Here is a 25,119-nt window from a genome sequence, read left to right as displayed (position 1 = left end):
TCCTATCCAGGTAATCCTGGCACGACCCGTCGAACGTTTGACAGTTACTCTCATTGAGACCCTAAACTTGTCAAAGTTAAAACGATGATTGGTTAGTTGGAGGCCCATCTTAAAAGGCTTTGTCAAAATGGTTTAACTCAGTGGCCTGGCAGCCCATGAAAAGCCTCGATTTGGGCCTGGCAGCCCTTGAAAAGCCTTGACCATGGTTTTTTTTTGCTTCTTGCCAAGTTTTTTGTTCTTTCATAATATTTATGTTAACCCGGTGTTTCTTAACCCGGTATGGCTTACGGATCTTTTCTGTTAAAGCATACAATTAAAGGTAACCCGACATCCTTCAAACCGGTCTGGCTCTGACACCTTGTCTCCAGCAATCATCCGGCGTTCATCACAACCCGGTTTTATATCATATATACCAACATTGCATGGTGGAAGTTGGGTTTTCACCCTTACTAAAGTGAAAATTGGTAAAACAACAGCATAGTTTCATATCACAGATTTTCTCTTATGCAGACACAGGGATTGCATAATATTGTGAAAGTACATAAGCCAGTACTGAAATTATCATGACGGATCAAGGCAAAAGTATATCCCAGTGCACAATGGCAACATATCAAAGTATTTTCGCTAGCCTATTACAAGGCGCTTTAAGGCCCAAAATATGGTGTTGTTTCCAACTGAACAAAGTTTATGGAGCATCAATCAGATTGCCGGATCAAGCCTCATTACCATGTTGATGTGAAGTTGATGGGTCATTTGGCGTCGGATCAGCCTCCTTCTCCTCACCTAGTGGCTGGAAGTCCGCGGTGGTCCAGTCAATCCGGGTTAAAGCCTGAAAGACAACTTCTTCACTGATAAGTTCCGATGGATCAACGTCAGGGGCATAAGTGTGCTTACGGATTGGCGGAATAAGATTTTGCACTTCCGGCATGACAACGTTAATCCGTTTGTTGTTGGCATCATAATAATACCGGTGAACAGTCAAGTTAGCATCTTCTGCCAGCTAACTCGCCAGAGGACGCATTTCCCTTGTCACATTTTTAAGGGCTTCGTCATCAAAATCTGCCCTGTTTTCTTGTGTGCTTGGAAAGCCTTTGGCGAGGTCAACCGGATCCAGGTCGGCTATCCACGCTTTGGCTCGGGTGAGTGCCAACAAAGCGCCATCCCTGGCAGTGGATCGCTTCACCTCTTCTATTTGTGCTGGTGCCATGGATAGCCTTGCCAGAGTGTCCTTGATCAGTGTTGGGGCCGGATTATCGTAGGATGCTGCGCAGATAACCCGTTGGGCACCAGCATACAGTTGTTCAATCAGAGTATATGCTACTTTTAGTTTCGTCCGTACATCCGAGCCCAGATGAGTAATGCGGCTACCTACAACGGTTTAAGGATTTCATATTTCAACCGGCACCTTACAAGATGGCTATTTCAGATGCCTTGGTAGGAGTACTTACCAAATACTGCAGAGGTCATGGCATTAACTTGATGCTTCAATCCAGAAAGCTCCTCTGCCACCGGTTTAAGAGCTGACTCGGCGTCTTCAGCCCGTTTCCACAATGCATCCTTCTTAGTGTCCCAATTGGCACGTTCAGTCTTGAATCCTTCTTTAAGTTGTTCCAGGGAAGTAAAAGCGGCTCTTAGCTCATCTTTGGCCTTGGAAGATTCTTCTTGATGGGATTTGATACTTTCTTGAAGATCAGCAATTTGAGTGTGTTGATGGTTTATATCAGCCTGACACAATCAAAGGAGCATATCAATATTTTATCAAAGTCCCAAGTATACAACTAGTTATACACTTGGCACTTGGGGGCTAATGCGGATTGCTTCTTTACTACTGCTTGTTCAAAGTCTCGAGGATTAATACAAGTTTCAATCCTGGCACTTGGGGGCTAATGTATATTTGCTCAAGAACATAAGCAAGGAAAAGTCAACAATGTGCAGTATGGAAGATCGAAAGTCCCGGTTTATCTTTGCAAGTTAAACTGGCCCTTGGGGGCTAAAAGATACAAGGCAGTGAGGATACAAGATAAGGACGAAAATTATCACCTCATAGCGTTCCTTCATCAGATTTACCAAATCGGCTTCATAATCTCGGCTTGCATAAAGCCGGTTCAAGAATCCGGAATGAAGATCCTGGGCAGAAAGATTAGCATATTTTGACAAGTCAGCCTCCATCTTCCCCTTGCCCATAGAAACAAACTCGTCCTTGGCGGTATGTTTTGCCAAGATAACTGGATTGCCCGGGGCGGTATAAGCAGTGCTAGTAACAACAACGTCATCATCTTTGGCTGGGTTTGGAGTGGTAGCAGGGTTTGGCGGATTAGCAGTTGAGTTCAGTGGATCAACAACTGGACTTGCAGGTGTAGCATGTGGACTTGATGTGCCCTCATGTGTAGCCGGATCAGCTTCCGGCGGATCAGCATTGGTAGCTGGCTCCGGCGGGACAGAATCATCCATGATATTATCAAGATTTTCATCAGCATTTTCAGGAGTCTCCTCCGGTTCAACTTCGCCAGTGGGGGCACTAGTCTTATCCTTCTTGCTCAGACGAGCTTTGGCACTAATATTAAAACAAGGATTAGCATGATTAACCAAATTATGAAGGAAAAATGGAGGGCTGCATACTTACCCAGGGACGGTTTTCAGTGGAGGCAGCTGAGTAGTGGATGAACCGTCAGACGAATTAGAAGACACCTGGTAATTTGAATTAGATGGATTGGGAGGGCATCGGAAAAAACCCTTCAAAGGATAAAGTTTTTCAGGAGAACAAGCAACCTCTGGACGACGTTTCCGGTTTGGTGTATGAGGTAAACCGGAAGAAGTGACCTGTTGACCGCTGTGCCGGGTTGTGCGACGCCCTTCAGTTTGCTGTGTCTTCAAAGAAAGTTTTTGACCCAAATAAGCAAGAGGGTGAGAGCATTTCACTTTCCGAACTGCACGGTGAAATCTTTGAACCGGCACAAGTTCTGAGTCAGAAAGGCAAATTATCTCAACATGATCTGCACGGCTGGCCTCCGCATCATCCTGGGAGTAATCATTATCAATAAGGTGTATGAAATAGAAGCCAAGGGAGTCAAGTTTTACCTCTTCAGCCGAGTCACTGACATCTTCTGGCGGTTCAGAAGACTCAGCAGTTTTCTTCTTGACAGTTCTCTTGGTGGCCTTGCTCTTGACACGAGGAGCCTTGGCCGGTTTTTCTTGCGGTTTCCTTTTCCAGAAGGAGCTATTGGCCTGCGGGATTGCACAAAGGGTTATTATAGAAGTGTTAAAGCGGAGAAGGATCAGGAAGGTACAAGGTTAAAGTTTTTACCGCCGGCGGTTTGTTGGAGGCATAATAAGGGCGCAGACCGGTTTAAGTGCATACGGCGAGCGGTTCGTCAAGTATTTTCTTTACACTCTCAGTAACTTCATCATCAGTCAGTTCTATTTCATTAAACCGTTGTGGGTCATTGGTCTTGCCGGTATAATCACACATCAATCCGGGGCGGCGGCTTAAAGGTAGAATACACCATGAAACCCAACAGCAGACGAGATCCACACCAGTTAAACCATTGGCAAGGAAAGCCCGGAGTTTGGCGAGTTGAGGTGCGTAGGCTTGTCGTTCTTTGGCAGACAATCGTTGAGGTAAAGGGTGGCTATTGCTAAGCCGGTGCGGACGGTAGCCCGGCAAAGGATTTTCTTCAGCAGGGGCAGTGTTCTGACAATAGAACCAAGTTTGGTTCCAGTCTTTTGGATGGCTGTGAAGTTTAGCGTGAGGAAATTCAACCTCTTTCCTCTTTTGAATCGACACGCCACCAAGTTCAGTATTGGGGCCGTCAGAAAATTTGGTCCGGCGGTTTAAGTGGAAGAGGTCTCGAAAGAGATCAACGGTCGGTTCTTCTTGCAGGTAAACCTCGCAGAATACTTGGAAATCGCATATGTTGGACACAGAATTTTGTCCAATGTCTTGAGGATGGAGCTGGAAGCTGGCAAGTACATCCCAGAAAAAATTTGATCCGGGGGGACTAAACCCTCGAGCTAAATGTTGCATAAACACAATCACTTCTCCATCTTGAGGCTCAGGAGGGCTCTCAGGGCCCGGAACTCGCCAACGAAGGACATTTTTTGGAGCTAAAGCACCCGTGATGACATATCCATTGATTTGCGTCTCTGTGATCCGAGATGGAACCCAATTGCAAGCAGCAAATTGCTTCGCCAACTCACAAGGTCTGTAAAAAGGAAAATGGACGGTTTATGATTGACAGTTCATGTGTATTTATCAAATGTTAAACCGGCAATTTAATCAAAGTGTGCATACGAAGTGAACCGGGCATTGCCATTCAAGTCTAGATGGCGGTTTAAGTGAGGGCTAATGGCATATGACGGATTATCAACTACTAAAGGTTAAACCGCCCTTGGGAGGCAGAACCCAATCTGAAAATCTGCTAAGTGTTGCAGAAACATGTTTCACAAGATGGTGATATAATTTTGGATCTACTGTCGTTCAATAAAGAAATTTTTCTGAGCCCTACAATGGTGAGAAGCAGAACCGGGAAGGTTCAGATAAGGATCTATCTAGGAATAGTAAGATGCTGTAGTACGGCAGAGTAAAGCTACAGATCCAGCCGCAAAGAGAAACTATCAGGCCTAGCTAGATTCAGTAAGATGCTCAAGGAAAAGCAGATAAACACTGATGAACGCTGATGAACACTGATGAACACCAAAGAAACTTCTAACCCTTAATGTAGATCTAATAAGAAAAGGAGTATTTACCAGGGCCACGCAGCGGCGGAGTATCACATGAGATCTGGTACGAACAGGGTGATGCAGCGGCCTAGTTGGTGCAGACTTGAAGTTCGACGACGGTGGTGGCGGCGATGCTTGAGGTCTTCGGGTCGCGAGGAGGAAGACGACGCGAAGAGGAAAGGGGGAAATGGAAGGAGCCCTGGTCTTATTTATAAAGGAAGAGGGATAAAATGGCAGGTGCGAAAATCGAGGAGTCTAAGCGGCAAAAGAGGATGCAGTTGTCGCCTCGATCTTCGGGAATTAATTAAAGAGAAGGGAATCTTCATAAATCTTTTTATACCGGGATGACATCACAAGGATTTACTGTAGTGAGAGAAGATGACGTCATGGCGGTTCACCAAAATTCACAGGGAGAAGACAATATGGCGGTTTACGAGAGTTGTTAGAAATTCCAGTAGTTTTTCTAAGGATTGAAGATTGACATAAACAGGTTCAAATCAATCTGGGCCTAATGTTGAGGATATAACTACTAAGGGTAAACCGCCCAGGAGGGGCCGGTTCACCTTCCGCTATACTGAAACCCAAGAAGACCCAGAAGATGGCGCTTTACGAATGAAGCTTAGAGGCCCAGAGCCCACGGGCGATTTAGGGCCCATGATAGTAAACCGCCATGATTGTATAAACTTGTATTGTAAGATAGAAAAGAGGAGACCGAGGCAGACACTTGTATGAGCCAGCCCCGGGACTCTATAGACCGGCCGGGGTCCTCCTGAGTATATAAAGGGGTGACACGGCGGCAGTTCAGGGCAGAGAGACAAAAACTCGAGACTCAGGCAAAGCGTATTCGCTCCCTGGTCATCGAAACCCAAGCAATTCCATCACAACTAGACGTAGGCTTTTACCTTCATCGAAGGGGCCGAACTAGTATAAACTCCCGTGTCCTTTGTCCGATTTAACCCCTTCAAGCTAACCCGTAGCGATGGCTCCACGACTAAGTCCTTTCAAGAGGACATCTGACGTGTTAATTCCACGACAGATGGGCTTAGGCCCATGTAAGACAATAATCCCTAGTTAATCTCTAAGGCCCATACATGTGTACGGCAAGTGGTGGGAAGTGTGAAAAGTTTAGTCCCATACTGCTACGGTAAGAAGAGTGAGACATCTTTATAAGGGCTGCTCTACCAATTGCTATTGGGAGCTTGGGAATATGAGATGTACACGCGCGCTCCTCCTCCTCCGCCGTCCGCCTCGTCTCGGCGCGCGCGCCGCGAGTTGCGCGAATGAGCCGAGCCAAAGCTTTGGCCTGGCCGACCGGAGGGTACGACTCGTTCATCCCCTATTTGCTCATTCATGTGTTTGCCATATATATGATGTTCATAGATGTTTCGGTTCTATGTACTATATGGCCTTTATTTTAGGCAGAACGTGTTCTGGGTTGGTGGTGTGTCTCCCACGGCAACAATTGCTTCTGAACAGGAGAATGCGTTTAGGGAGGCAACTACCATCTTTGTGGGAGCCGTTCTCACTGTGATCGGAGACAAGCTAGTCGACGCATATCTCCATATGCGCGTTGCCAATAATTTGTGGGATGCGCTCGAAGCTAAGTTCAGCGCAACCGAAGCTGGAAGCGAGCTGTTGTTGGGGAACGTAGTAATTTCAAAAAAATTCCTACGCACACGCAAGATCATGGTGATGCATAGCAACGAGAGGGGAGACTGTTGTCTACATACCCTCGTAGACCGAAGCGGAAGCATTGATGCAACGTAGAGGAAGTAGTCGTACGTCTTCCCGGTCCAACCGATCTAAGCACCGTTACTCCGGCACCTCCGAGTTCTTGGCACACGTTCAGCTCGATGACGCTCCCCAGGCTCCGATCCAGCAAAGCTTCGGGGAGGAGTTCCATCAGCATGACGGCGTGGTGACGATCTTGATGTTCAACCGTCGCAGGGCTTCGCCTAAGCACCGCTACAATATGACCGAGGTGTAATATCGTGGAGGGGGCCACCGCACACGGCTAAGAAACGATCACGAAGATCAACTTGTGTGTCTATGGGGTGCCCCCTGCCCCCGTATATAAAGGAGTGGAGGAGGGGAGGGCCGGCCCTCTCTATGGCGCGCCCTAGGGGAGTCCTACTCCCACCGGGAGTAGGATTCCCCCTTTCCTAGTCTAACTAGGAGTCCTTCCAAGTATTAGGAGTAGGAGACAAGGAAGGGGAAGGGAGAAGGGAAGGAAGGAGGGGGCGCAGCCCCTCCCCCTAGTCCAATTCGGACTAGACCTTGGGGGGGGGCGCGGCCTGCCCTAGGCAGCCCCTCTTTCTTTCCCGTATGGCCCAATAAGGCCCAATACTTCTCCCGGCGAATTTCCGTAACTCTCCGGTACTCCGAAAAATACCCGAATCACTCGGAACCTTTCCGATGTCCGAATATAGTCGTCCAATATATCGATCTTTACGTCTCGACCATTTCGAGACTCCTCGTCATGTCCCCGATCTCATACGGGACTCCGAACTCCTTCGGTACATCAAAACTCATAAACTCATAATATAACTGTCATCGAAACCTTAAGCGTGCGGACCCTACGGTTCGAGAACAATGTAGACATGACCGAGACACGTCTCCGGTCAATAACCAATAGCGGGACCTGGATGCCCATATTGGCTCCTACATATTCTACGAAGATCTTTATCGGTCAGACCGCATAACAACATACGTTGTTCCCTTTGTCAACGGTATGTTACTTGCCCGAGATTCGATCATCGGTATCTCAATACCTAGTTCAATCTCGTTACCGGCAAGTCTCTTTACTCGTTCCGTAATACATCATCTCACAACTAACTCATTAGTTGCAATGCTTGCAAGGCTTATGTGATGTGCATTACCGAGAGGGCCCAGAGATACCTCTCGGACATTCGAAGTGACAAATCCTAATCTCGAAATACGCCAACCCAACAAGTACCTTCGGAGACACCTATAGAGCACCTTTATGATCACCCAGTTACGTTGTGACATTTGGTAGCACACAAAGTGTTCCTCCGGTAAACGGGAGTTGCATAATCTCATAGTCATAGGAACATGTATAAGTCATGAAGAAAGCAATAGCAACATACTAAACGATCGGGTGCTAAGCTAATGGAATGGGTCATGTCAATTAGATCATTCAACTAATGATGTGATCCCATTAATCAAATAACAACTCTTTGTCCATGGTTAGCAAACATAACCATCTTTGATTAACGAGCTAGTCAAGTAGAGGCATACTAGTGACACTCTGTTTGTCTATGTATTCACACATGTATTATGTTTCCGGTTAATACAATTCTAGCATGAATAATAAACATTTATCATGATATAAGGAAATAAATAATAACTTTATTATTGCCTCTAGGGCATATTTCCTTCAGTCTCCCACTTGCACTAGAGTCAATAATCTAGATCACATCGCCATGTGATTTAACATCAATAGTTCACATCTTTATGTGATTGGTTCACATCTCCATGTGACTAACACCCAAAAGGGTTTACTAGATTCAATAATCTAGTTCACATTGCTATGTGATTAAGACCCAAAGAGTGATCATGTTTTGCTTGTGAGAGAAGTTTAGTCAACGGGTCTGCCACATTCAGATCCGTATGTATTTTGCAAATTTCTATGTCAACAATACTCTGCTCGGAGCTACTCTAGCTAATTGCTCCCACTTTCAATATGTGTCTAGATTGAGACTTAGAGTCATCTAGATTAGTGTCAAAACTTGCATCGACCTAACCCTTTACGACGAACCTTTTTGTCACCTCCATAATCGAGAAACATATCCTTATTCCACTAAGGATAATTTTTGACCGCTGTCCAGTGATCTACTCCTAGATCACTATTGTACTCCCTCGCCAAACTCAGTGGTAGGGTATACAATAGATCTGGTACACAGCATGGCATACTTTATAGAACCTATGGCCAAGGCATAGGGAATGACTTTCATTCTCTCTCTATCTTCTGCCGTGGTCGGGCTTTGAGTCTTACTCAATTTCTCACCTTGTAACACATGCAAGAACTCTTTCTTTGACTGTTCCATTTTGAACTACTTCAAAATCTTTTCAAGGTATGCACTCATTGAAAAAACTTATCAAGTGTCTTGATCTATCTCTATAGATTTTGATGCTCAATATGTAAGCAGCTTCACCGAGGTCCTTCTTCGAAAACTCCTTTCAAATACTCCTTTATGCTTTGCAGAATAATTCTACATTATTTCCGATCAACAATATGTCATTTACATATACTTATCAGAAATGATGTAGTGCTCCCACTCACTTTCTTGTAAATACAGGCTTCACCGCAAGTCTGTATAAAACTATATGCTTTGATCAACTCATCAAAGCGTATATTCCAACTCCAAGATGCTTGCACCAGTCCATAGATGGATCGCTGGAGCTTGCACATTTGGTTAACACTTTTAGGATCGACAAAACCTTCTGGTTGCATCATATACAACTCTTCTTAAATAAATCCATTAAGGAATGCAGTTTTGTTTATCCATTTGCCAGATTTCATAAAATGCGGCAATTGCTAACATGATTCGGACAGACTTAAGCATAGATACGAGTGAGAAACTCTCATCGTAGTCAACACCTTGAACTTGTCGAAAACCTTTTGCGACAATTCTAGCTTTGTAGATAGTAACACTACTATCAGCGTCCGTCTTCCTCTTGAAGATCCATTTATTTTCTATGGCTTGCCGGTTATCGGGCAAGTCAACAAAGTCCACACTTTGTTCTCATACATGGATTCCATCTCAGATTTCATGGCCTCAAGCCATTTCGCGGAATCTGGGCTCACCATCGCTTCTTCATAGTTCGTAGGTTCGTCATGGTCTAGTAACATAACCTCCAGAACAGGATTACCGTACCACTCCGGTGCGGATCTCACTCTGGTTTACCTACGAGATTCGGTAGTTACTTGATCTGAAGTTACATGATCATCATCATTAGTTTCCTCACTAATTGGTGTAGTAGTCACAAGAACAGATTTCTGTGATGAACTACTTTCCAATAAGGAGCAGGTACAGTTACCTCATCAAGTTCTACTTTCCTCCCACTCACTTCTTTCGAGAAAAATCTCTTCTCTAGAAAGTATCCATTCTCAGCAACGAATGTCTTGCCTTTGGATCTGTGATAGAAGGTGTACCCAACTGTCTCCTTTGGGTATCCTATGAAGACACATTTCTCCGATTTGGGTTTGAGCTTATCATTATGAAACCTTTTCTTATAAGCATCGCAACCCCAAACTTTAAGAAACGACAACTTTGGTTTCTTGCCAAACCATAGTTCATATTGTGTCGTCTCAACGGAGTTAGATGGTGCCCCTTTTTAATGTGAATGCAGCTGTCTCTAATGCATGATCCCAAAATGATATTGATAAATCGGTAAGAAACATCATAGATTGTACTATAACCAATAAAGTATGGTTATGACGTTCGGACACACCATTACACTGTGGTGTTCCAGGTGGCGTAAGTAGTGAAACTATTTCACATTGTTTTAACTGAAGACCAAACTCGCAACTCAAATATTTTACCTCTGCGATCATATCATAGAAACTTTTATTTTCTTGTTACGATGATTCTCCACTTCACTCTGAAATTCTTTGAACTTTTCAAATGTTTCAGACTTGTGTTTCATCAAGTAGATATACCCATATCTGCTCAAATCATCTGTGAAGGTCAGAAAATAATGATACCTGCTGCAAGCCTTAATATTCATCGGACCACATACATCAGTATGTATGATTTCCAACAAATCTGTTGCTTGCTTCATTGTTCCGGAGAACGGCGTTTTAGTCATCTTGCCCATAAGGCATGGTTCGCAAGCATCAAGTGATTCATAATCAAGTGATTCCAAAAGCCCATCAGCATGGAGTTTCTTCATGCGCTTTACACCAATATGACCTAAATGGCAGTGCCACAAATTGCACTATCATTATTAACTTAGCATCTTTTGGTTTCAATATTATGAATATGTGTATCACTATGATCGAGATCCAATGAACCATTTTCATTAGGTGTGTAACCATATAAGGTTTTATTCATGTAAACAGAACAACAATTTATTCTCTTACTTACTAAATAAATAACCGTATTGCAATAAACATGATCAAATCATATTCATGCTCAACACCAAATAACACTTATTTAGGTTCCATACTAATCCCGAAAGTATAGGGAGTGTGCGATGATGATCATATCAATCTTGGAACCACTTCCAACACACATCATTACTTCACCCTTAACTAGTCTCTGTTTATTCTGCAACTCCCGTTTCGAGTTACTAATCTTAGCAACTGAACTAGTATCAAATACTGAGGGGTTGCTATAAACACTAGTAAAGTACACATCAATAACATGTATATCAAATATACTTATGTTCACTTTGCCATCCTTCTTATCCGCCAATCACTTGGGGTAGTTCCGCTTCCAGTGACCAGTTCCTTTACAATAGAAGCACTCAGTCTCAGGCTTAGGTCCAGACTTGGGCTTCTTCACTTGAGCAGCAACTTGCTTGCTGTTCTTCTTGAAGTTCCCCCTTTTCCCTTTGCCCTTTTCTTGAAACTAGTGGTCTTGTCTACCATCAACACTTGATATTTTTCTTGATTTCTACCTTCGTCGATTTTAGCATCACGAAGAGCTTGGGAATTGTATCCGTTGTCCCTTGCATTTTATAGTTCATCACGGAGTTCTACTAACTTGGTGATGGTGACTAGAGAATTCTGTCAATCACTATCTTATCTGGAAGATTAACTCCTACTTGATTCAAGCGATTGTAGTACCCAGACAATCTGAGCACATGCTCACTGCTTGAGCGATTCTCCTCCATCTTTTAGCTATAGAACTTGTTAGAGACTTCATATCTCTCAACTCGGGTATTTCCTTGAAATATTAACTTCAACTCCTGGAACATCTCATATGGTCCATGACGTCCAAAACGTCTTTGAAGTCCCGATTCTAAGTTGTTAAGCATGGTGCACTAAACTATCAAGTGTCATCATATTGAGCTAGCCAAACATTCATAATGTCTGCATCTGCTCCTGCAATAGGTCTGTCACCTAGCGGTGCATCAAGGACATAATTCTTCTGTGCAGCAATGAGGATAATCCTCAGATCACGGATCCAATCCGCATCATTGCTACTAACATCTTTCAACATAGTTTTCTCTAGGAACATATCAAAATAAACATATGAAAGCAACAGCACGAGCTATTGATCTACAACATAATTTGCAAAATACTATCAGGACTAAGTTCATGATAAATTAAAGTTCAATTAATCATATTACTTAAGAACTTCCACTTAGATAGACATCGTGTTCCGAGGCCATATCTACATATGCTAGGCTCGTCAAGTTTAACCCGAGTATTCTGCGTGTGCAAAACTGGCTTGCACCCGTTGTAGATGGACGTAGAGCTTATCACACCCGATCATCACGTGGTGTCTGGGCACGACGAACTTTGGCAACGGTGCATACTCAGGGAGAACACTTCTTGATAATTAGTGAGAGATCATCTTAAAATTATACCATCAATCAAAGCAAGATAAGATGCATAAAAGATAAACATCACATGCAATCAATATAAGTAATATGATATGGCCATCATCATCTTGTGCTTGTGATCTCCATCTCCGAAGCACCTTCATGATTGCCATCGTCACCGGCGCGACACCTTGATCTCCATCGTAGCATCGTTGTTGTCTCGCCAATCTTATGCTTCTATGACTATCGCTACCGCTTAGTGATAAAGTAAAGCATTACAGGGCGATTGCATTGCATACAATAAAGCGACAACTATATGGCTCCTGCCAGTTGCCGATAACTTGGTTATAAAACATGATCATCTCATACAATAAAATTTAGAATCATGTCTTGACCATATCACATCATAACATGCCCTGCAAAAACAAGTTAGACGTCCTCTACTTTGTTGTTGCAAGTTTTACGTGGCTGCTACGGGCTTAAGCAAGAACCAATCTCACCTACGCATCAAAACCACAACGATAGTTTGTCAAGTTGGTGTTGTTTTAACCTTCGCAAGGACCGGGCGTAGCCACACTCGGTTCAACTAAAGTTGGAGAAACTGACACCCGCCAGCCACCTGTGTGCAAAGCACGTCGGTAGAACTAGTCTCGCGTAAGCGTACGCGTAATGTCGGTCCGGGCCGCTTCATCCAACAATACCGCCGAACCAAAGTATAACATGCTGGTAAGCAGTATGACTTATATTGCCCACAACTCACTTGTGTTCTACTCGTGCATATAACATCAAACCATAAAAACCTTGGCTCGGATGCCACTGTTGGGGAACATAGTAATTTCAAAAAAATTCCTACGCACACGCAAGATCATGGTGATGCATAGCAACGAGAGGGGAGAGTGTTGTCTACGTACCCTCATAGACCGAAGCGGAAGCGTTGACGCAACGTAGAGGAAGTAGTCGTACGTCTTCCCGGTCCAACCGATCCAAGCACCGTTACTCCGGCACCTCCGAGTTCTTGGCACACGTTCAGCTTGATGACGCTCCCCGGGCTCCGATCCAGCAAAGCTTCGGGGAGGAGTTCCATCAGCACGACGGCGTGGTGACGATCTTGATGTTCAACCGTCGCAGGGCTTTGCCTAAGCACCACTACAATATGACTGAGGTGTAATATCGTGGAGGGGGGCACCGCACACGGCTAAGGAACGATCACGAAGATCAACTTGTGTGTCTATGGGGTGCCCCTGCCCCCGTATATAAAGGAGTGGAGGAGGGGAGGGCCGGCCCTCTCTATGGCACGCCCTAGGGGAGTTCTACTCCCACCGGGAGTAGGATTCCCCCTTTCCTAGTCCAACTAGGAGTCCTTCCAAGTATTAGGAGTAGGAGACAAGGAAGGGGAAGGGAGAAGGGAAGGAAGGAGGGGGCGCAGCCCCTCCCCCTAGTCCAATTCGGACTAGACCTTGGGGGGCGCGCGGCCTGCCCTAGGCAGCCCCTCTTTCTTTCCCGTATGGCCCAATAAGGCCCAATACTTCTCCCGGCGAATTCCCGTAACTCTCCGGTACTCCGAAAAATACCCGAATCACTCGGAACCTTTCCGATATCCGAATATAGTCGTCCAATATATTGATCTTTACGTCTCGACCATTTCGAGACTCCTCGTCATGTCCCCGATCTCATACGGGACTCCGAACTCCTTCGGTACATCAAAACTCATAAACTCATAATATAACTGTCATCGAAACCTTAAGCGTGCGGACCCTATGGTTCGAGAACAATGTAGACATGACCGAGACACGTCTCTGGTCAATAACCAATAGCGGGACCTGGATGCCCATATTGGCTCCTACATATTCTACGAAGATTTTTATCGGTCAGACTGCATAACAACATACGTTGTTCCCTTTGTCAACGATATGTTACTTGCCCGAGATTCGATCGTCGGTATCTCAATACCTAGTTCAATCTCGTTATCGGCAAGTCTCTTTACTCGTTCCGTAATACATCATCTCACAACTAACTCATTAGTTGCAATGCTTGCAAGGCTTATGTGATGTGCATTACCGAGAGGGCCCAGAGATACCTCTCCGACATTCGGAGTGACAAATCCTAATCTCGAAATACGCCAACCCAACAAGTACCTTCGGAGACACCTGTAGAGCACCTTTATGATCACCCAGTTACGTTGTGACGTTTGGTAGCACACAAAGTGTTTCTCCGGTAAACGGGAGTTGCATAATCTCATAGTCATAGGAACATGTATAAGTCATGAAGAAAGCAATAGCAACATACTAAATGATCGGGTGCTAAGCTAACGGAATGGGTCATGTCAATCAGATCATTCAACTAATGATGTGATCCCGTTAATCAAATAACAACTATTTGTCCATGGTTAGGAAACATAACCATCTTTGATTAACGAGCTAGTCAAGTAGAGGCATACTAGTGACACTCTGTTTGTCTATGTATTCACACATGTATTATGTTTCCGGTTAATACAATTCTAGCATGAATAATAAACATTTATCATGATATAAGGAAATAAATAATAACTTTATTATTGCCTCTAGGGCATATTTCCTTCAGCTGTATGCTATGGAGCAGTTCCATGATTACAAAATAGTTGATAACCGTTCTGTATTGGAAATGTGATATGGCAGCCATCGGCACGGCTGGTACATGTGCCATGTCATCTCTCTCCAGCGGCTCAAAGAGGAGTGGCCCGAACGACACCGATTCCCCCAATGAAATACAATCCTTAAAGCAAACAAGTGAAATCAGGAAATCAAACATAAGAAACAAACAAAATCAGGAAATAAAACACCAAAAAGCGGCACAGATGCAACGACGGAGAAGGCGTTGCCTCTTACCCAACACTCGTTGCGTGGGTTCTCCGGCGATGCGACAGGCTTCGGTGGCCGTGGGGAGAGGTCTGTCTCGGCTCCCATGGTAGGGTTTGGATCGGATCCAAGCGACTGATTTGGCACACGCGCGTGCATGATTGGGGCTAACCAGGATAGATGGATGGGGGCATGCACCATGGTGGCCAGTGGCGGCGGGACAAGCCCCATCAAAGAAGGTGACAGGACGGATGGATATGCACTTGCAGCTCCATTACAGAAATAAGCTAGGGTGTATTGTGTATATTTTCCAAAGGGAAGGTTGACTGCTCAATCCTGTTCATCCGGTTCAGATCCAATGGCCCACATGGTCCTGGATCATGGGATCACATCATGTACGCAGTCGCTTGTTAAGCTTAATGAGTAAAAAGTAATATTTGGCTCGGCTCATTTAAAGCTCGCGAGCACAGGTGGACGCTTGTTAACATATACATTACCATAAACATCCTAGGTATTCAAATCATTCAACAATTTGTCTCTCAGAATTAAATGCTAGAATTTGAAAGTACATATTGACGGAATAAGTGAGTAAGGCCGCCACAAATTGTTGTCACTTACGATAAAAATATTTAACGAGCATCACGAGTTGCTTGTTAAATTCATTATGCTTTAGCAAGCTCAAATTAATGATTAGTTTGGTTCATTAAAAAGTTTTCCGGAAAAGGTGGTTCATTAAAAAGTGACTTACGAAACTTAGCGAGTCGAGCTATCGAGCGCTCGTTAAAGTCCACGAGCTAAGCTTTTTGTCCAGCCGTACCACATTGCTGTTACCGCCAGCATAGCTACTTCTTGGAGTTCTCCATCATCTTTTTATTCCATGATGATATTAGTGGTGGGTCTATCATGTCAACAAGGCTGTCTTTTGAAAGAATTCAAAGAATTCCTTATTTAACACAGTTTTAAATGTGGATTTACTATTTGGCATTGGAACTTGATTTCTTTATATAATACTAAGTTTAGATTTTGTTTCATTTATGACACTTTCGTCCGTTTTGACTACTCCATCCGTCACGATTTAGAAGGCGCGCTTGGAAGTTCTCTGGAATCTAGGTGGTTATCTATTGGTTGTGAGATGGGCTAAAAAATAGCATTCACACTACGCATGCATATAGAAATAGTATATCGGAGTATTAATTAGCTATTAGAAATAAATGCAATGCGTCCTAAACCTTGTCTATTGTGAAAACGCACGCAAATTTAATTGTGCCTTCTAAACTGTGACGGAGGGAGTACTAAAGGTGTTAAAATAACACCTGAAAAGTCAATTTTGTCCCTAGTGCAGAATGTGACCCAAAATAACGCTGAATTGTGCTGGAATTGTTCATTTATACAATAATGTCACGTGCCTACACACCAAATGGTGTATTTATGACATTTTTTTCTTTTGAGTTGATGTGTATACACCAAATCCCATGTAATTATTTTTTATTCACACAAGTGCTTCCATGGGTGGCTGGGAGCACCGAGCATCACGTACTCCCCGACACATGTGCAGGTGACCTTGGCGCCGCCGGTCACTACGAGGCGCGCATCCACGAGGAAGTGGCGCTGCGCTGCACCGCGCCACGACAGAGCGCTGCCACCGCCGGTCACCCTGCTGGCCACCGCGCGACGCTCCCGGACGTCATACGCGCTGCTCCGGACCACCGCATGCTTCCGCGTGTGTCGGCCCCGCGCGCCTCGCCTTGCCCCAGCTCTGCCAGCCGCCTGCCACCCGCTGCGCTCACCTTCGCGAGCCCCACGACGCCGGCCACACGAGCACGAGGACGCCGACCCTAACCACCCTCTGCCGCTGCGCCTTGGCCGCTCCGCCTTGAGGAATTTGTGCAGCATCAGCTCGCGCAGATCGAGGTCACAGCTAGCCGCCTCCTTGAGACCCATCAGGCAGACGACGCTGTTTGGCAAAGTCCACCGCAGCGCACGCTCATGCGGCATGCCTGCAAGGAAGGCATACAGCGGCTGGTGCTCCGGAGCGAGGAAGACGACCATGGCGCGGCTGATTGGAGGGTTCAGCCGTAGATTCATGAGGAGAAGCTTCTAGACATGGTGGCTGGGCTCGAATAGGCCTCTGTCCGCATGTGCTATGTCTATGACGCCGACGGCGTGCTCTGGGCGTCAAGCTCGATCCTGGTGCTCGGTAGGAGTGAGAGGCAGATACTTAGTGGGAAATGAAGGGTGTCATGGCGCGGATCGATCGCAGCAAACGGCAGGGAAAAGGGTTGATCGAGGCGGCGGAAATCATGGACGGAGCCGACCACTTGGATGGATCGCGAGCTCGATTTCGTCGCGGTTAGTGCACGAATTATGACGAGCGGGACAGTAATAGAATGCTCACGTCATGTTGACCACGTCGGACCAGAGAGACAACTCTATTGATCAACGACGGAGGGGAGAAGGGGGGTGTCATGGGGGCGGCTGTGCTTCTCCCGCAGACCTGGCTGAGGTGCTGTGTTAGGGGTAAACTTGTCATTTCATGTGCCATTTAAGACCGCCAGCTCAACAAATGGACGGAAGTGTTACATTAGAAATGAATTTTGAAGTCAGTGTTAAATAAAGAAGAAACATTTTTTCAGTGTCAAATATAGAATCTAAATTTCGGATAGTGTTAAATAAAGAGTTATCTCTTGTCTTCTTTGTGCGATGGAACAAAAAAAAATGCACAACAGGACTAACATAATTATCTAATCTGCACACATATGGTTTCTTCCTGGTTAGCATTCCTATAATGATAACATGAAAGCTTGAAACATTTTCTTGTCTATTACTCCCCCCGTTTCCAAATAATTGTCTTTCTAGTCATCTCAAATGGACTACAACATACTGATGTATGTAGACATGTTTTAGAGTGTAGATTCACTCATTTTGCTCCGTATGTAGTCACTTGTTGAAATCTCTAGAAAGACAATTATTTAGGAACGGAGGGAGTAGTTGACATGGGTAATAAAACATGAGATATAAACAACCAAAATGTTCCCTGAAAAAATGGCATCATTGTTGTTTGATCTATTGAGATGTACAATTACTGCTAAACTGTCGTTGAGAAGTATGTACAAACAACTTGCCATCTCTACTTATAAAAATTAAAGTTGATTGTGAGTTCACATGTGGGACCAACAATCTTTCAAAAAATGTATAAATAAATATACTTTATTCATACGTGGGATCTATCTTAAATAAACAAATATATTACTTTCATGTGAGACCAACTTTTTATAAAAAGGCACAAATAACAAACACGAAAATTGTGACTTCAACTCAAAATCAATCTTGGTTTTAGTCTCTCTTCCCGGCCTACTATGGTCAATTAAAAATTCTTTAACGCTGCATGTCTCTCACCATACTTACGCTATATTTTCTAATCATAAATCACACAACGGTCACAAAGGATACAAACGTTTGACCACCTACTAAGCCAATGGCTCTATGGCAACGCACGACCATCATGCTAGTGAGCATTAAAGTAGTCAGGGTGCATATATGGTAAAGTTGTAGCAATAGCAACCTCAAGTGCAATCCTTGAACGATCATCCCTCCAACTGAGAAAAGTGATGATAACATGATAACTATATTGGTCCTTCAACATTAATACAGTGTTATGACAACATCCCAGTGTAAGAGTAAATTGCATAGCGTCGACTTCTCTCAAACCTTAAATGGTATCATGTACCTATGATTTCCAGCCCTAAACCCTCCATGTATTTCTGTTGCCCCTCGTCTCCCTGCAATGTCGATCTCCTCCTCCTTCTCTAGTCTTAGCGGCAGCGGTGATGGCACCCCTTTCACCGATCTTCATGATGTTGCTCCTCCTGTCAGCTTGCCAGCCATTGCGGCTACCCAACTCCTCTCCATCCGGTCTCACGTCCCCACGATCCTCGATTTCAAGGAGTCCAACTTCATTGTTTGGCAAACGCACTTCAACCTCACCTTTCGGAAGCTCGACCTCATCGATCACATCAACGTGACTCTTGGTGCATAACTCATGGTCCATCATGTCGAGTGGAGGCACATCAGCCAATGCATCATCTCTTGGCTCTACACCACCATCACCAATAACATCCCCGACATTATCATTCAGCATTTTCACACGACGGAACATGCTTGGTCCGTCCTCAACAATCTGTTCCTCGACAATCACCTCCAACATGCCATCTTCATGAAGCACGGATTCCATAACCTTGAGAATGGAAATATCAATAACACCACCTACTCGAGCCGCCTCAAATGCATTGCCGACACCCTTCGCGAGGTCGGCTCTCCTGTGAGCGATCAAGACATGCTGCTTGCGCTCATCAACGGCCTCGATGATTTGTTCGGGCATTCACTGCTCTCACCATCAACCATGCATGTCAGCCTTACCTTCCACAAAGCACAGTCCAATCTCCTCCAGGAGGAACAATGTCTCGCTCGTGGGTCTCAATACTGCAGCAGACCACCCTTACACCGAGGAACATTTGTCTGAAGGAAGTATCCCATGAGTTTCACCACATTTGTATGGTTGATTTGAGAAATTATAGTAACCTCGTTTATGAATACATGGGTTTCTCTTTATACTGTTGGGGAACGTAGTAATTTCAAAAAATTTCCTACGCACACGCAAGATCATGGTGATGCACAGCAACGAGAGGGGAGAGTGTTGTCTACGTACCCACGCAGACCGACTGCGGAAGCGTTGACACAACGTAGAGGAAGTAGTCGTACGTCTTCCCGATCCGACCGATCCAAGCACCGTTACTCCGGCACCTCCGAGTTCTTAGCACACGTACAGCTCGATGACGATCCCCGGGCTCCGATCCAGCAAAGCGTCGGGGAGGAGTTCCGTCAGCACGACGGCGTGGTGACGATCTTGATGTTCTACCGTCGCAGGGCTTCGCCTAAGCACTGCTACAATATGATCGAGGTGGAATATGGTGGCAGGGGGCACCGCACACGGCTAAGGAACGATCTCAATGATCAACTTGTCTGTCTAGGGGTGCCCCCTGCCTCCGTATATAAAGGAGCCAAGGGGAGGGGGCCGGCCGGCCAAGGAGGGCGCGCCAAGGGAGTCCTACTCCCTCTGGGAGTAGGATTCCTCCCCCCAATCCTAGTTGGAGTAGGATTCGCTGAGGGGGAAAGAGAGAGAGGGGGGCCGGCCACCTCTCCTTGTCCTAATAGGACTAGGGGAGGGGGGAGGCGCGCGGCCCATCTTGGGCTGCCCCTTCTCCTTTCCACTAAAGCCCATTAAGGCCCATACAGCTCCCGGGGGGTTCCGGTAACCTCCTGGTACTCCGGTAAAATACCGATTTCACCCGGAACACTTCCGATATCCAAACATAGGCTTCCAATATATCAATCTTTATGTCTCGACCATTTCGAGACTCCTCGTCATGTCCGTGATCACATCCGGGACTCCGAACTAACTTCGGTACATCAAAATGCATAAACTCATAATAACTGTCATCGTAACGTTAAGCGTGCGGACCCTACGGTTCGAGAATAATGCAGACATGACTGAGACACATCTCCGGTCAATAACCAATAGCGGGACCTGGATGCCCATATTGGCTCCTACATATTCTACGAAGATCTTTATCGGTCAGACCGCATAACAACATACGTTGTTCCCTTTGTCATCGGTATGTTACTTGCCCGAGATTCGATCGTCGGTATCCAATACCTAGTTCAATCTCGTTACCGGCAAGTCTCTTTACTCGTTCCGTAATACATCATCTCGCAACTAACTCATTGGCTGCAATGCTTGCAAGGCTTATGTGATGTGCATTACCGAGAGGGCCCAGAGATACCTCTCCGACAATCGGAGTGACAAATCCTAATCTCGAAATACGCCAACCCAACATCTACCTTTGGAGACACCTGTAGAGCTCCTTTATAATCACCCAGTTACGTTGTGACGTTTGGTAGCACACAAAGTGTTCCTCCGGTAAACGGGAGTTGCATAATCTCATAGTCATAGGAACATGTATAAGTCATGAAGAAAGCAATAGCAACATACTAAACGATCGGGTGCTAAGCTAATGAAATGGGTCATGTCAATCAGATCATTCAACTAATGATGTGACCTCGTTAATCAAATAACAACACCTTGTTCATGGTTAGGAAACATAACCATCTTTGATTAACGAGCTAGTCAAGTAGAGGCATACTAGTGACACTAAGTTTGTCTATGTATTCACACATGTATTATGTTTCCGGTTAATACAATTCTAGCATGAATAATAAACATTTATCATGATATAAGGAAATAAATAATAACTTTATTATTGCCTCTAGGGCATATTTCCTTCAGTCTCCCACTTGCACTAGAGTCAATAATCTAGATTACACAGTAATGATTCTAACACCCATGGAGCCTTGGTGCTGATCATGTTTTGCTCGTGGAAGAGGCTTAGTCAACGGGTCTGCAACATTCAGATCCGTATGTATCTTGCAAATCTCTATGTCTCCCACCTGGACTAGATCCCGGATGGAATTGAAGCGTCTCTTGATGTGCTTGGTCCTCTTGTGAAATCTGGATTCCTTTGCCAAGGCAATTGCACCAGTATTGTCACAAAAGATTTTCATTGGACCCGATGCACTAGGTATGACACCTAGATCGGATATGAACTCCTTCATCCAGACTCCTTCGTTCGCTGCTTCCGAAGCAGCTATGTACTCCGCTTCACATGTAGATCCCGCTACGACGCTTTGTTTAGAACTGCACCAACTGACAGCTCCACCGTTTAATGTAAACACGTATCCGGTTTGCGATTTAGAATCGTCCGGATCAGTGTCAAAGCTTGCATCAACGTAACCTTTTACGGTGAGCTCTTTGTCACCTCCATATACGAGAAACATATCCTTAGTCCTTTTCAGGTATTTCAGGATGTTCTTGACCGCTGTCCAGTGATCCACTCCTGGATTACTTTGGTACCTCCCTGCTAAACTTATAGCAAGGCACACATCAGGTCTGGTACACAGCATTGCATACATGATAGAGCCTATGGCTGAAGCATAGGGAACATCTTTCATTTTCTCTCTATCTTCTGCAGTGGTCGGGCATTGAGTCTGACTCAACTTCACACCTTGTAACACAGGCAAGAACCCTTTCTTTGCTTGATCCATTTTGAACTTCTTCAAAATCTTGTCAAGGTATGTGCTTTGTGAAAGTCCAATTAAGCGTCTTGATCTATCTCTATAGATCTTTATGCCTAATATGTAAGCAGCTTCACCGAGGTCTTTCATTGAAAAACTCTTATTCAAGTATCCCTTTATGCTATCCAGAAATTCTATATCATTTCCAATCAGTAATATGTCATCCACATATAATATCAGAAATGCTACAGAGCTCCCACTCACTTTCTTGTAAATACAGGCTTCACCGAAAGTCTGTATAAAACCAAATGCTTTGATCACACTATCAAAGCGTTTATTCCAACTCCGAGAGGCTTGCACCAGTCCATAAATGGATCGCTGGAGCTTGCACACTTTGTTAGCTCCCTTTGGATCGACAAAACCTTCTGGTTGCATCATATACAACTCTTCTTCCAGAAATCCATTCAGGAATGCAGTTTTGACATCCATCTGCCAAATTTCATAATCATAAAATGCGGCAATTGCTAACATGATTCGGACAGACTTAAGCATCGCTACGGGTGAGAAGGTCTCATCGTAGTCAACCCCTTGAACTTGTCGAAAACCTTTTGCGACAAGTCGAGCTTTGTAGACAGTAACATTACCATCAGCGTCAGTCTTCTTCTTGAAGATCCATTTATTCTCAATTGCTTGCCGATCATCGGGCAAGTCAACCAAAGTCCATACTTTGTTCTCATACATGGATCCCATCTCAGATTTCATGGCTTCAAGCCACTTTGCGGAATCTGGGCTCACCATCGCTTCTTCATAGTTCGTAGGTTCATCATGATCTAGCAGCATGATTTCCAGAACAGGATTACCGTACCACTCTGGTGCGGATCTCGCTCTGGTTGATCTACGAGGTTCAGTAGTATCTTGTCCTGAAGTTTCATGATCATCATCATTAGCTTCCTCACTAATTGGTATAGGTGTCGCAGAAACAGTTTTCTGTGATGTACTACTTTCCAATAAGGGAGCAGGTACAGTTACCTCGTCAAGTTCTACTTTCCTCCCACTCACTTCTTTCGAGAGAAACTCCTTCTCTAGAAAGGATCCATTCTTAGCAACGAATGTCTTGCCTTCGGATCTGTGATAGAAGGTGTACCCAACAGTCTCCTTTGGGTATCCTATGAAGACACATTTCTCCGATTTGGGTTCGAGCTTATCAGGTTGAAGCTTTTTCACATAAGCATCGCAGCCCCAAACTTTAAGAAACGACAACTTTGGTTTCTTGCCAAACCACAGTTCATAAGGCGTCGTCTCAACGGATTTTGATGGTGCCCTATTTAACGTGAATGCGGCCGTCTCTAAAGCATAACCCCAAAACGATAGCGGTAAATCAGTAAGAGACATCATAGATCGCACCATATCTAGTAAAGTACGATTACGACGTTCGGACACACCATTACGCTGTGGTGTTCCGGGTGGCGTGAGTTGCGAAACTATTCCACAATTTTTCAAATGTACACCAAACTCGTAACTCAAATATTCTCCTCCACGATCAGATCGTAGAAACTTTATTTTCTTGTTACGATGATTTTCAACTTCACTCTGAAATTCTTTGAACTTTTCAAATGTTTCAGACTTATGTTTCATTAAGTAGATATACCCATATCTGCTTAAGTCATCTGTGAAGGTGAGAAAATAACGATATCCGCCACGAGCCTCAATATTCATCGGACCACATACATCTGTATGTATGATTTCCAACAAATCTGTTGCTCTCTCCATAGTACCGGAGAACGGTGTTTTAGTCATCTTGCCCATGAGGCACGGTTCGCAAGTACCAAGTGATTCATAATCAAGTGGTTCCAAAAGTCCATCAGTATGGAGTTTCTTCATGCGCTTTATACCGATATGACCTAAACGGCAGTGCCACAAATAAGTTGCACTGTCATTATCAACTCTGCATCTTTTGGCTTCAACATTATGAATATGTGTGTTACTACTATCGAGATTCATCAAAAATAGACCACTCCTCAAAGGTGCATGACCATAAAAGATATTACTCATATAAATAGAACAACCATTATTCTCTGATTTAAATGAATAACCGTCTCGCATCAAACAAGATCCAGATATAATGTTCATGCTCAACGCTGGCACCAAATAACAATTATTTAGGTCTAATATTAATCCCGAAGGTAGATGTAGAGGTAGCGTGCCGACCGCGATCACATCGACTTTGGAACCGTTTCCCACGCGCATCGTCACCTCGTCCTTCGCCAGTGTTCGCTTAATCCGTAGTCCCTGTTTCGAGTTGCAAATATTAGCAACAGAACCAGTATCAAATACCCAGGTGCTACTGCGAGCTCTAGTAAGGTACACATCAATAACATGTATATCACATATACCTTTGTTCACCTTGCCATCCTTCTTATCCGCCAAATACTTGGGGCAGTTCCGCTTCCAGTGACCAGTCTGCTTGCAGTAGAAGCACTCAGTTTCAGGCTTAGGTCCAGACTTGGGTTTCTTCTCCTGAGCAGCAACTTGCTTGCCGTTCTTCTTGAAGTTCCCCTTCTTCTTCCCTTTGCCCTTTTTCTTGAAACTAGTGGTCTTGTTAACCATCAACACTTGATGCTCCTTCTTGATTTCTACCTCCGCAGCTTTCAGCATTGCGAAGAGCTCGGGAATAGTCTTGTTCATCCCTTGCATATTATAGTTCATCACGAAGCTCTTGTAGCTTGGTGGCAGTGATTGGAGAATTCTGTCAATGACGCAATCATCTGGAAGATTAACTCCCATCTGAATCAAGTGATTATTATACCCAGACATTTTGAGTATATGCTCACTGACAGAACTGTTCTCCTCCATCTTGCAGCTATAGAACTTATTGGAGACTTCATATCTCTCAATCCGGGCATTTGCTTGAAATATTAACTTC

This window comes from Triticum aestivum, chromosome 2A (assembly GCF_018294505.1).
Source record: "Triticum aestivum cultivar Chinese Spring chromosome 2A, IWGSC CS RefSeq v2.1, whole genome shotgun sequence".
NCBI lineage: Eukaryota > Viridiplantae > Streptophyta > Magnoliopsida > Poales > Poaceae > Triticum > Triticum aestivum.
This window is presented reverse-complemented; position numbering follows the sequence as displayed.